Below are 14,780 nucleotides of genomic sequence, written 5' to 3' on the forward strand. Positions count from 1 at the left end.
CCCCATTTAAAAAAACTGATTTTAAGTGTATAACTTTTCCAACTAACTTTACGATAGCATAATCATCCACTTTCAGAAAGAGAAAAAAAAAAAAAAAAACAGGGCTAAAAGACACAAGGGTGGTTAAGAAATAAAATTCCTAGGAATGAATAATAAGAAATTATGTCATAATGATTCAGGACTGTGATGAGAAGGCAGCAACTAGACCTTTTATAAAGACTAACATAACCTATCCCACTCTTGTTGTTGTCAGGTGCTGTCTAGTCAGTTCTGACTCATAGCAGCCCTATGCACAACAGGACAAAACACTGCTCAGTCTTGAGCCACCCTTGCAATCGTTGTTATGCTTGAGCTCATTGTTGCAGCCACTGTGTCAATCCACCTCGTTGAGGGTCTTCCTCTTTTCTGCTGACCCTGTACTCTGCCAAGCATGATGTCCTTCTCCAGGGACTGGTCCCTCCTGACAACATGTCCAAAGTATGTAAGATGAAGTCTCACCACCCTTGTCTCTAAGGAGCATTCTTCTAGGACAGATTTGTTCATTCTTTTGGCAGTCCATGGTATATCAAATTTTCTTCCCCAACACCACAATTCCAAGGTGTCAGTTCTTCTTTAGTCTTCCTTATTCATTGTCAACCTTTCACATGCATATGATAAAATTGAAAATACCACAGCTTGGGTCAGGAGCACCTTAGTCTTCAAGGTGACATCTTTGCTCTTGAACACTTTAACGAAGTCCTTTGCAGCAGATTTACCCAGTGCAATGCATCTTCTGATTTCTTGACTGCTGCTTCCATGGCTGTTGATTGTGGATCCAAGTACAATGAAATCCATGACAACTTCAATCTTTTCTCCGTTTATCATGATGTTGCTCATTGGTCCAGTTGTGAGGATTTTTGTTTTCTTTCTGTTGAGGTGCAATCCATACTGAAGGCTGTGGTCTTTGATCTTCATTAGTAAATGCTTCAAGTCCTCTTCACTTTCAACAAGCAAAGCTGTGTCATCTGCATAATGCAGGTTGCTAATGAATCTTCCTCCAATCCTGATGCCCCGTTCTTCTTCTTATAGTCCAGCTTCTCGTATTATTTGCTCAGCATACAGATTGAATAGGTATGGTGAAAGAATACAACCCTGATGTATACCTTTCCTAACTTTAAACCAATCAGCATTCCCTTGTTCTGTGAGAACAACTGCCTCTTGATCTACGTAAAGGTTCCTCATGAGCGCAATGAAGTGTTCTGGAATTTCCATTCTTTGTAATGTTATCCATAATTTGTTATGATCCATGCAGTTGAATGCCTTTATACACTCAATAAAACACAGGTAAACATCCTTCTGGTATTCTCTGCTTTCAGCCAGGATCCATCTGACATCAGCAATGATATCCCTGGTTCCACGTCCTCTTATGAAACTAGCCCAAATTTCTGGCAGTTCCCTGTTGATATACTGCTGCAGCCGTTTTTGAATGCTCTTCAGCAAAATTTTGCTTGCGTGTGAGATTAATGATATTATTCTATAATTTCCATATTCAGTTGGGTCACCTTTCTTGGGAACAGACATAAATATGGATCTCCTCCAGAGAGTTGGCCAGGAAGCTGTCTTCCGTATTTCTTGGCATGGACGAGTGAGCACCTCCAGCGTGGCAACCGTTTGTTGAAACATCTCATCCAGACTAAGACAGACTAGGAAGAAGGACCTGGCAGCCTACTTCTGAAAAGCATTAGCCAGTGAAAACGTTATGAATAGCAGCAGAACACTGTCTGACATGGAGCTGGAAGATGAGCCCCCAAGGTTGGAAGGCACTCAAAAGATAACTGGGGAAGAGCTGCCTCCTTCAAAGTACAGTTGACCTTAATGGCACGGATGAAGTAAACCTTTCGGGACCTTCATTTGCTGATGTGGCACGACTCAAAATGAAAAGAAACAGCTGCAAACATCCATTAATAATTGGAACCTGGAATGTACAAAGTATGAATCTAGGAAAACTGGCAATTGTCAAAAATGAAATGGAAAGCATAAACATCGATATCCTAGTCATTAGTGAGCTGAAGTGGACTGGTTTTGGCCATTTTGAATCAGACAATCATATAGTCTACTATGCTGACAATGACAACTTGAAGAGGAATGGTGTTGCACTCATCGTCAAAAAGAACATTTCAAGATCTATCCTGAAGTACAACACTGGCAGAGGTAGGATAATATTCACATGCCTACAAAGAAGACCAGTTAATCAACCACGAAAAGACAAACAACCCAATCAAAAAGTGGGCAAAGGATATGAACACACAGTTCACTAAAGAAAATATTCAGGCAGCTAACAGATACATGAGAAAATGCTCTCGATCATTAGCCATTAGAGAAATGCAAATTAAAACTGCGATGAGATTCCATCTCACTCCAACAAGGCTGGCATTAATCCAAAAAACACAAAATAATAAATGTTGCAGAGGCTGCGGAGAGATTGGAACTCTTATACACTGCTGGTGGGAATGTAAAATGGTACAACCACTTTGGAAATCTATATGGCGTTTTCTTAAAAAGTTAGAAATAGAACTACCATTCAACCCAGAAATCCCACTCCTTGGAATATACCCTAGAGAAATAAGAGCCTTGACACAAACAGACATATGCACACCCATGCTTATTGCAGCACTGTTTACAATAGCAAAAAGCTGGAAGCAACCAAGGTGCCCATCAACAGATGAATGGTTTAATAAATTATGGTATATTCACACAAAGAAATACTATGCATCAATAAAGAACTGACGAATTTGTGAAACATTTCATAACATGGAGGAACCTGGAAGGCATTATGCTGAGTGAAATTAGTCAGAGGCAAAAGGACAAATATTGTATAAGACCACTATTAATAAGTTCTTGAGAAATAGTAAAAACTGAGAAGAACACATTCTTTTGTGGTTACGAGAAGGGGGAGGGATGGAGGGTGGGAGAGGGTTATTTACTGATTAGTTAATAGATAAGAACTACTTTAGGTGAAGGGAAGGACAATACTCAACACAGGGAAGGTGAGCTCAACTGGACTGGACCAAAAGCAAAGAAGTTTCCGGGATAAACTGAATGCTTCGAAGGTCAGCGGAGCAAGGGCAGGGGTTTAGGGACTATGGCTTAAGGGGATTTTTAAGTCAATTGGCAAAATAAATTCTATTATGAAAACATTCTGCATCCCACTTTGAAGTGTGGCGTCTGGGGTCTTAAATGCTAACAAGTAGCCATCTAAGATGTATCAATTGGTGTCAACTCACCTGGATCAAAGGAGAATGAAGATCACCAAGGTCACATGATAACTATGAGCCCAAGAGACAGAAAGGGCCACATGAACCAGAGACTTACATCATCCGGAGACCAAAAGAACTAGATGGTGCCTGGCCACAACCAATGACTGCCCTGACAGGGAGCACAACAGAGAACCCCTGAGGGAGCAGGAGAACAGTGGGATGCAGACCCCAAATTCTCATAAAAAGACCAGACTTAATGGTCTGACTGAGACTAGAAGAATCCCGGCGGTCATGGTCCCCAAACCTTCTGTTGGCCCAGGACAGGAACCATTCCCAAAGACAACTCATCAGACATGGAAGGGACTGGACAATGGGTTGGAGAGAGATGCTGGTGAAGAGTGAGCTACTCGTATCAGGTGGACACTTGAGACTGTGTTGGTATCTCCTGTCTGGAGGGGAGATGGGAGGGGAGAGAGGGTTAGAAACTGGCAAAACGGTCACGAAAGGAGACTGGAAGGAGGGAGCAGGCTGACTCATTAGGGGGAGAGTAAATGGGAGTATGCAGTAAGCTCATATGTGACAGACTGACTTGATTTGTAAACTTTCACTTAAAGCACAATAAAACTTATTTAAAAAAAAAAAAAGAAGAAGACCAGTTAATACGGCTATTATTCAAATTTACCCACCAACCACTAGGGTCAAAGATGAAGAAATAGAAGATTTTTATTAGCTGCTGCAGTCTGAAATTAACCGAACATGCAATCAAGATGCATTGACAAGTACTGGCAATTGGAATGCAAAAGCTGGAAACAAAGAAGAAGGATCAGTAGTTGAAAATATGGCCTTGGTGACAGAAACAATGCCGGAGATCGAATGATAGAATTTTGCAAGACCAACAACTTCTTCATTGCAAATACCTTTTTTCACCAACATAAACGACGACTACACACATGGGCCTCACCAGATGGAACACACAGAAATCAAATTGACTACATCTGTGGAAAGAGACCATGGAAAAGCTCAATATCATCAGTCAGAACAAGGCCAGGGGACGAGTGTGGAAGAGACCATTAATTGCTCATATGCAAGTTCAAGCTGAAACTGAAGAAAGTCAGAGCAAGTCCACGAGAGCCAAAATACGACCTTGAGTATATCCCACCTGAATTTAGAGACCATCTCAAGAAGAGATTTGACGCATTGAACACTAGTGACCGAAGACCAGATGAGTTGTAGAATGGTATCAAGGACATCATACATGAAGAAAGCAAGAGGTCATTGAAAAGATAGGAATGAAATAAAAGACCAAGATGGATGTCAGAGAAGACTCTGAAACTTGCTCTCGAACGTTGTCGAGCAGCTAAAGCAAAAGGAAGAATTGATGAAGGAAAAGAACTGAACAGAAGATTTCAAAGGGCATCTCAAGAAGACAAAGTAAAGAATTATAATGACATGTGCAAAGAGCTGGAGATGGAAAAGGGAAGAACATGCCTGGCGTTTCTCAAGCTGAAAGAACTGAAGAAAAAATTCAAACTTCGAGTTGCAATAGTGAAGGATTCTACGGGGAAAATATTAAACAATGCGGGAAGCATCAAAAGAAGATGGAAGGAATACACAGAGTCATTATACCAAAAAAAATTAGTCGATGTTCAACCATTCCGAGAGGTGACATATGATCAGGAACCAATGGTACTGAAGGAAGAAGTCCAAGCTGCTCTGAAGCCATTGGTGAAAAACAAGGCTCCAGGAATTGATGGAATATCAATTGAGATGTTTCAACAAACGGATGCAGCGCTGGAGGTGCTCACTCATCTATCCCACTCTTAGAAGTCATTAAATATCTTCATCTGCAGGTTTGGCTGTCAATCAATTTTAATATCAAGTTACTTTAAAAAAAAAAAAAGCACTCATGATTCTCATTCACTTATGGCTTCCTGAAATATACAGTAATCGGAAACAAATCTTCTAACTTATCTGTATTCCTTCCTCTTTTATTATAAACCATTGGAATAATACTGATTTGCTCTAATAAAGATTAGGTGATATAAATAACATATATTAAATACTTATTAAAAAAACAAAAAAAAACCTAACTGGCCAATATTCTAAGTGTGTTGTCATAGTTGTTGTTAGGTGCTGTTGAGTTGGTTCTGACTCCTAGCGGCCCTATCTGCAACAGAACAAAACACTGTCTGGTCCTGTGCCATCCTCATAATTGTTGTTATGTTTGAACCCATTTTTGCAGCCTCTGTGTCAATCCATCACGTTGAGGGTCTTCCTCTTTTTTGCTGACTCTCTACTTTACTAAGCATAATATCCTTCCCCAGGGACTGGTCCCCCCGATAGCATGTCCAAAGTATGTGAGATGAAGTATTGCCATCCTTTCTAAGTAGCACTCTGGCTGTACTTCTTCAAGATAGATTTGTTTGTTCTTCTGGCAGTCCATGCTATATTCAATAGTCTTCACCAACACCATAATTCAAAGGCATCAATTCTTCTGTCTTCCTTATTCATTGCCTAGCTTTTGTATGTATATGAAGCAACTGAAAATACCATGGCTTGGATCATTATATGCTTGATGGCGTAAAATAAATGAGTGTTCACTTCAAATGACAAGTGGTCCAAGAAAAGAACCTGTTAGTTTTTGTTCTTTTATCTTTTTATTCCTGCTTATTTTAAGGGTGTTTTCAGGTCACTAAGAAAAACTGTTTGCTCCTAACTTGACACATTAATATTGTTTCATTATTTAAGCACCAATGTATTTCATTTAAAGCACAGTATGAAAAAAATTTTAAGAGAGCTACTAAATAGAAAATACAGGGTCAGCAAAAAAGAAAACCCTCAATGAGATGGATTGACACAGTGGCTACAACAATGGGCTCAAGCATAACAACGACTGTAAGCATGGCACAGGATGGGGCTGTGTTTCGTTCTGTAGTACAGAGGGTTGCTATGAATCAGAACCAACTCGACGGCACCTAACAACAACAACAAGCTAAATAGAAAAAGTTAGCCTTGCAATACCAATAAGTGAGAGAAGCTGAAAAGGTCATATCAATCAAAAAAAGCTGAACAAAACTGAATTAAAAATTGTATTTATAAAAATATGTAGGGTGTGTATAAATTTGCATACCACTCTTCATTCCAAGAAAAAAGAAATTTATCTAATACACTAAGGACAACGTAATTTTAATTTTCTGTACACCTAGTATGTAGTAGAAATAGTAGTACAGTAAAACCTGCGAAAGCCTGAAACCTGTCACAAGAAAAACTCAAATATTTTCCACTGATAGACAGAAAAGTGGTAAGCTATACCATGTCAAAGGCGGAAAACTTGCAAGACATGGAAAAACAAAGCAGTCCCGTCAAGTTTCAGATCTCACAGCGTTCACTGCACAAAGTAACAAGTATATGTCTGAAAAACTGAGGGGTAAGCCTACGTTCCATCACGTGTCTATCAGTCTGCTGTACTGTGGTGGTCTGCTTGTTCCTGTGATAGCGGAAGCTTTGCCACTGGTATTTCAAATACCAACAGGGTCACCCTTGGTAAACAGGTTTCAGGGGAGCTTCCGGACTAAGACAAACTAGGAAGAAGGACCTGGCAGTTTACTTCTGAAAAAATTGGCCAATGAAAACCTTATGAATAGCAGTAAACCACTATCTGATACAGTGCCAGAGGATGAGCCCCTCAGTTTGGAAAGCCCTCAAAAAGTGACGGGGTAAGAGCTGCCTCCTCAAAGTAGAGTCAACCTTAATGACTGGGCTAGAGTCAAGCTTTCAGGACCTTCATTTGCTGATGTGGCATGACTCAAAATGAGAAGAAACAACTGCAAACATCCATTAATAATCAAAATGTACAAAGTATGAATCTAGGAAACTTGGAAGTCGTAAGAAATGTAATGGAATACATAAACATCAATATCCTAGGCATAAGTAAGTTGGAATGGACTGGTAAGGGCCATTTTGAATCAGACAATCACATAGTTTTCTGTGCCAGGAATGACAATTAAAGAAGAATGACACTGCATTCATTATCAAAAAGAACATTTTGAGACCTATCCTGAAGTACAATGCTGTCAGTGATAGGACAATGTCTGCAAGCCTACAAGGAAGACCAGATAATATGATTACTATTCAAACTTACGCATGAATTACTAATACTAAAGATGAGGAAACTGAAGATTTTCCCCAACTTCTGCAGTCTGGAGTTGATCAAACATACAATCAAGATACATTGATAATCACTGGTGATTGGAATGCGGAAGCTAGAACAAAGAAGGATTGGTAGTTGGAAAATATGGCCTTGGGGACAGAAACAGTGCCGGAGAGCTCATGACAGAATTTTGCAAGACCAACGACTTCTTAATTGCAAATACCATTTTTCAACAACATAAATGGCAACTATACACACGGACCTCACTGGATAGAAAATACAGGAATCAAATCAATTACATCTGTGGAAAGAGACAATGGAAAATCTCAATATCATCAGTCAGAACAAGGCCAGGTGCCAACTGTAGAGCACACCATCAATTGCTCATAAGCGAATTCAAGTTGAAGCTGAGGAAAATTACAATTCCATGAAAGCCAAAATATGACCTTGAGATCCCACCTGAATTTGGAAGCCACCTCAAGGATAGATTTGACACATTTTAGACTGATGATCAAAGACCACACGAGTTGTGAGAAGACATCAAGGGCATCATATGTGAAAAAAGCAAAAGGTCATTAAAAAGACAGGAAAGAAAAGGCCAAAATGAATGTCAGAAGAGACTCTGAAACTTGCTCTTGAACACTGAGTAGCTAAAGCAAATGGAGGAAATGATGAGGTCAAAGAGCTGAAGATTTCAAAGGTCAGCTCAAGAAGACAATAAAGTATAATGACATTTGCAAAGACCTGGAGCTAGGAAACCAAAAGGGAAGAACATGCTTAGCATTTCTCAAGCTGAAAAAACTGAAGAAAAAATTCAAGTCTTGAGTAGCAATATTGAAGGATTCTACCGGAAAAATAACAAACAATGCAGGAAACATCAAAAGCAGATGGAAGGAATACAGTCACTGTACCAAAAAGAATTGGTCGATGTGCAATCATTTCAGGAGGTAGCATGTGATCAAGAACCAATGGTATTGAAGGAAGAAGTCCGAGGTGCACTGAAGGCACTGGCAAAAAATAAGGCTCCAGGAATTGATGGATGATCAACTGAAATGTTTCAACAAAGAGATGCAGCCCTGGAGGCACTCACTTGTCTGTGCCAAGAAATTTGGACGACAGCTAGCTACCTGGCCAGCCAACTGAAAAGATACATATTTATATCCATTTCAAAGAAAGGAAATCCAAGAGAATGCAGAAATTATCAAACAATATCATTAATATCATATACAAGCAAAATTTTGCTGAAAATTACTCAAAAGTGGTTACAGCAATACATAGACAGGGAACTGCCAGAGATTCAAGCTGGATTCAGAAGAGGACATGGAATCAGGGATAACACTGCTGATAGCAGATGGATCTTGGCTGAAAGCCAAGAATATCAGAAAGATGTTTACCTGTGTTTTATTGACTATGCAACAGCATTCAACTGTGTTGATCATTCCAAATTATGGATAATATTGAGAAGCAAGGGAATTCAAGAACATTTAATTGCACTCATGAGGAACCTGTACATAGATCAAGAAGCAGTTGTTCGAACAGAACAAGGGGATGCTGCATGGTTTAAAATCAAGAAAGGTGTGTGTCAGGGTCGCATCCTTTTACCATACTTATTCAATCTGTATGCTGAGCAATAAACCAAGAAGCTGGACTATATGAAGAAGTATGTGGCATCAGGAATGGTGAAAGACTCATTAAAAACCTGCAATATGCAGATGACACAGCCTTGCTTGCTGAGAGTGAAAAAGACTTGAAGCACTCACTGATGAAGATCAAAGACCACAGCCTTCAGCACGGATTATGCCTCAACCTAAAAAAAACAAGAATTCTCACAAATGGACCCATAATGAACACCACGATAAATGGAGAAAATATTGAAGTTGTCAAGGATTTCATTTTACTTGGATGCACAATCAACACCCACGAAAGCAGCAGTCAAGAAATCAAACACATCTCATTGGGGAAATCTGCTGCAACAGACCTCTTTAAAGTGTTAAAAAGCAAAGGTGTCACTTTGAGGACTAAAGTACACCTTACCCAAACCATGCTACTTTCAATTGCCTCATATGCATGCAAAAGCTGGACAATGAATAAGGAAGATGCAAGAAGAATTGATGCCTTTGAATTATGGCGTTGGTGAAGAATCTTGAATATACCACAGACTGCCAGAAGAATGAACAAATCCGTCCTGGAAGAAGTACTGCCAAAGTGCTCTTTGGAAGTGAGGATGGTGAGACTTTGTTTCATGTACTTTGGACATGTTATCAGGAGAGACTGGTCTCTGGAGAAGGGCATCATCTTGGTAAAGTAGTTGTTGTTGTTAGGCACCATCTTATAAGCGACCCTATATACAGGAGAATGAAACACTGCCCGGTCCTGTGCTATCCTCACAATCGTTGCTATGCTTGCTTGAGCCCATTGTTGCAGCCACTGTGTCTTCCATCTCGTTAAGGGTCTTTCTCTTTTTTCCAGACCCTCTACTTTACCAAGCATGATGTCCTTCTCCAGGGTTGATCCCTCCCAATAACATGTCCAAAGTATGTGAGACACAGTCTCACCATCCTTGCTTCTAAGGAGCATTCTGACTGTACTTCTTCCAAGATAGGGCAGTCCATGGTATTCAATATTCTTCACCAACACCACAATTCAGAAGCATCAGTTTTTCTTCAGTAGAGGGTCAGCAAAAAAGAGGAAGACCCTCAATGAGACTGATCAACACAGTGGCTGCAACAATGCGTTCAAACATAAGGATTGTGAAGATGGTGCAGGACTGACAGTGTTTCATTCTGTTGTACACATGGTCACTATGAGTTGGAACTGACTTGACGGCACCTAACAACAAGCAGACCAGGTATGCCTAGCTGGTTTACTGATAATATTAAAATCTCTCATTTTTAATTTCCTTCATTTTACTAGGAACCCCAAATTAAAATGTCCCTTTTTCACCCAATCAATAAAAAGGGAAGGCAGTATTTCATACACTCCTCTACACTTACAGTGTTGTGAAGAATAAAGGACCAAACATGATAAAGCATGTTTACACACACACACACACACACACTCTAATGAAATTTTAAAATTTTCAAAATATATTAAAAGCTTTTTCTCTATCACTTGGTTCTGCTCCACTTATTTCAGTTAGGTAGAGTTTATTTTTATGATTTATAACACACTAAATAGAACGTTAGTTAGGATTAAGCAAAAAACCAAACCCACTGCCGTCGAGCCAATTCTGACTCATAGTGACCCTGGTAGTGTAGTGATTAAGAGTTCGGCTACTAACCAAAAGGTCGGCAGTTCAAATCCACCAGGCGCTCCTTGGAATCCTGTGGGACAGTTCTACTCTGTTCTATAGTTAGGATTAGATAAGAGCTGAACTACTAATACTGAAGCAGAAGCATATTTAAATGACAGTGATAACTGCCTCTGATGTAGTACTTAGAGATACGCTTTTTAGTCCAACACTATCATTAATACAGCTTTTGACCCTGAAAAAGTCACTTAAACTCTCAGGCCTCAGTTTCCTTATCTGTAAATTTTCTAAGGGGTGGATCCAATGACTTCTAACGTCCCTTCTATTTTAATCCTAGGTAGCTTTATGCCCTTTAACTTTCTAATTTCTCTTGGTTCTGTGGATCTACCTTTACATCCTGTTCACTACAACTCAGATACCCTGGTCTCCTTTAGGTTCTTTGAACAAACTAAACTGCCTCCACTCTCAGTGCTTTGTAATTGCTACCCTTTTATATATTCTTCCCCTTCTCATTAGATAGCTAACTTATTCTCATTGTTCAGACCTCAGCACAAATTAACGTCCTCAGCGAGAACTTCCTCTACCCTCAAACACTCCCCATCACATAACCTTGTTTACTCCCTTGATATTGATGATCACAATCTGTAAATAGCTTGTTTCTGGAGTATTTACTTACTTATTGTCTATCACCTCCTACGCAAGCCCCACAAGGATAGAGACTTCTTGTTCTTATTTTCTCCTGTGATCCAATTGTCTGGTACAGTAGCCTGAACACAGTGGGCTCAATCTTTATTTGTTGATTAAATGATTTGGTGTACATATACGCCAAAGAATGCTAAGTAATAGAATGTGAATTTCCTGGCATTTACTCATCATCACTACTGCAAACATACTCCAATCATACGGCTCATGGTGTAGGTACAGAGACTTTCTGTAGGCAGGAATGGCATGTCTACAACGACATAAAAATATATTCCTAATTCTATTTTCACTCAGTAGAGAGAAATTTTTCCCCGTGTTATATATATAAAAAAGGCTATTAAAACAAAAAGATTCAATGGGTTAAATCTTTGTTACTTTATTAGCCTACTATGGTAGCATCTCTCTCGGTTTTTATCTGCAATCCTCAGTATCATACTATATCTGGATTCAAGAAAACATTTTCTAAAGGACAAAGGATTATCTTCCAGTATAAATATTCTAGTCCTTAAATCCACATAGTATAAATGTATTTTCTCAGTAAGTGAATTTTATTTATAAGTACAACCATTACCGTACGTGAGCTATATCCTCAAAGGAGGGAATGGATCATTTTTGATGTTAAATAGGGGTCTTCATACTCAAAAAGGTTTGGCAACAGATGACCTAAATCATTAATAGTATTGTCATTTTTGTATGTCAGATGATTCCACTGGCTATTCTGATATGCAAGATTATAAAGGATTTATTTTTTGTACTCCTATTACATATGGTCTTTTAATTTTGCCACGTTATTTTATTTTCTTGGGGTAGCAGAAATGGTAAATACACATACCTACATGGTTTTAAAGATAAAGTCAAAAGGTATTTATAAATGTTACTAGGGAAGAAAATGAAATTCTGATGCTAACATTTTCCTCTATAACTTCGTCAAAATAATCTCTATTATGTAGCTTAGATATATTCAAACATGTTTTAAGCATTCGAATAAAAAATTTGAACCCATCAACATCTTTTCTGAAATTCAAAAAGCAATTTTATTCACAGCTCCAGGTAAAATGCATGAAAGACTAGATACAAAAGCAAACGCTACAAATGTCACATCAGTGATATTATAAAAACGAGTCATGGAAAAAAAGCCACCATGACCATTAAACACTTATCAAAAAAGAAGCATAAAACTTACAGTTCTGTGACATGGTATGATATTCAGGTTTTAATTTTGCTCTTATAAGAAAATTTCAAAGTATTTTATATTTTCATTTATAATGCACGATATGGAGAAAAGGAACAGAACAAAATCCTTCAACTCCCAAAACACTAGTTCCACAGATGCAGTTTAAAATTAGGTCACTGCACATTTGATGGACATAGCTTTGGTGTGCCCGATGGTATTTGTATTAATTTCTGTACTTCAATAAATTTTTCCCATCACTCCCAACTGTCTGCTAATTCTACTTTTTCAAAAATCCTTTATATAATAACAGAGCATTCATAAACAATCTACATTTGCTAAAGATATCACTGAAGTTTTTCTACTCCATATCTTTATATATTTCTGTATTATCATTTCATTAGTAAGACTGAATCCTTGTTTTATAAACAAATTATAAAATAACAGTAAACTATTTCCATTAAAATTACCTAAAATGGCTTCTCAGCGTTCAGAAAATATAAATAACTTATTACTCCAATTTACTAGTCCAATATGTTCAAGATCCAAATTAAATTTTATCCTAAATATTTTAAATGAGATGTTTTTGTGCCAACTATTTCATACTTAAAAGAAATTATATCAGACCAACGTATCCATGTGTGTATTATGTATATATATAGTTACAACTCAGAATTTAATCTGAACTGATGAAAGCACAGTTTCTCAAAGGGTACAAATATTTATTCTGATTCAGCAGGGAGAATGTGAATTATTCACCTTTAAATAGTATTTCTGTTTTATATCCCCTTCTAGCCAAGAGAAATAATCCCAACTTGTAGCAGGGATAACTTTAATTGTAAGCAAAAAAGTTCTCAGTACCTCAGTGCTTAGGCTCTGTTCCCAACAAGAGAAAAAAAAAAGAACACTATTAAGAAGCCCCAGTACCCAGTGCCGTTGAGTCGATGAGTAGAAGATATATGTTGACTATATTTCAATAAGCAGATTAGAAATTTTATGTTAAATGTATCCAAGCTTATACTTCATCCTTAACAAGTAAAATCAGAGTGCTAAAGGTAGGAAAAACAAAATAGATTTAAACAACAAAAACAAAAACTTATTTATCTATTTATACAGAGCTTTACTATTAGACTTTTTCCACTCTAGCTACGACTTGCTACTCAGGAAAGACAATTCCAAAGGCCATTCGGGCTTTTGATCTGGAAGCTGGAAGGAAACCTGTTATCTAAGAGACAAAAAATCCAAGAGATCCCCCCATCCAAAATTTACTTGACAACCATATATGACTTCTTATTGAACTCAAAAATATGTTATGTGCAATGCTCTCTCACATTGCCTTAACTTTCACATCTATAAACTTGGTAACAATTATTCAAAAACTATCATTCCATTTATTTAGCAGAACATCAGCTTTTTATAACATAGTATTTGGAGGAGGAGTTGCTGGGTGGTACAAATGGTTAATGTGCTCAGCCGCTAATCGAAAGGTTGGAGGTTTGAGTCCACCCAGAGGCACCTTGGAAGAAAGGCCTAGTGATCTATTTCCCAAAAAATCAGCCACTGAAAACCCTGTGGAGCAGTTCTACTCTGATACACATGGAGTCTCCTTAAGCCGGTGTCACGGATTGAATTATAACCCCCCAAAAATGTGTGTATCAACTTGGTTAGGCCATGATTTCCAGTAGTCTGTGGTTGTCCTCCATTCTGTGATTGTAATTTTATGTAAAAGCGGATTAGGGTGGGATTGTAACACCCTTTCCAGGTCACATCCTGATCCAATGTAAAGGGAGTTTCTCTCGGGTGTGGCCTGCACCGCCTTTTCTCTCTCAAGAGATAAAAAGAAAGGGAAGCAAGCAGAGAGTTGGGGACCTCATACCAGCAAGAAAGCAACACCTGGAGCAGAGCACATCCACTGGACCCAGGGTACCTGAACCTGAGAAGATCCTCGACCAGAGGAAAATTGAGGACAAAGACCTTCCTCCAGAGCCGACAAAGGGAGAGAAAGCCCTCCTGTGGAGCTGATGCCCTGAATTTGGACTTCTAGCTAGACTGTAAAAAAATAAATTTCTCTTTGTTAAAGCCATCCACTTGTGGTATTTCTGTTATAGCAGCACTAGATGACTAAGACAGTCAGAATCAACTCAACGGCAACTAGTTTATTTGGAAACTAATAAAGCATTGGAAAAAAAGCAGCTATATATGCTCTGTCCAATAATTTTTATCAAGGTGAAAATCTACACTCTTGGATTTCTTAATACGATTTTAATAAAC

At 38.4% G+C, this 14,780-nt stretch overlaps 1 protein-coding gene across 5 annotated transcripts in view; it reads right to left on the reverse strand.

Moving 5' to 3' along the window:
• RAP1GDS1 (Rap1 GTPase-GDP dissociation stimulator 1) overlaps positions 1–14,780 on the reverse strand; it is a 179,930-nt gene that overhangs the window by 88,210 nt on the left and 76,940 nt on the right. The window lies entirely within an intron of this gene.

The sequence above is a fragment of the Elephas maximus genome, chromosome 5 (assembly GCF_024166365.1).
Source record: "Elephas maximus indicus isolate mEleMax1 chromosome 5, mEleMax1 primary haplotype, whole genome shotgun sequence".
NCBI classification, from domain to species: Eukaryota; Metazoa; Chordata; class Mammalia; order Proboscidea; family Elephantidae; genus Elephas; species Elephas maximus.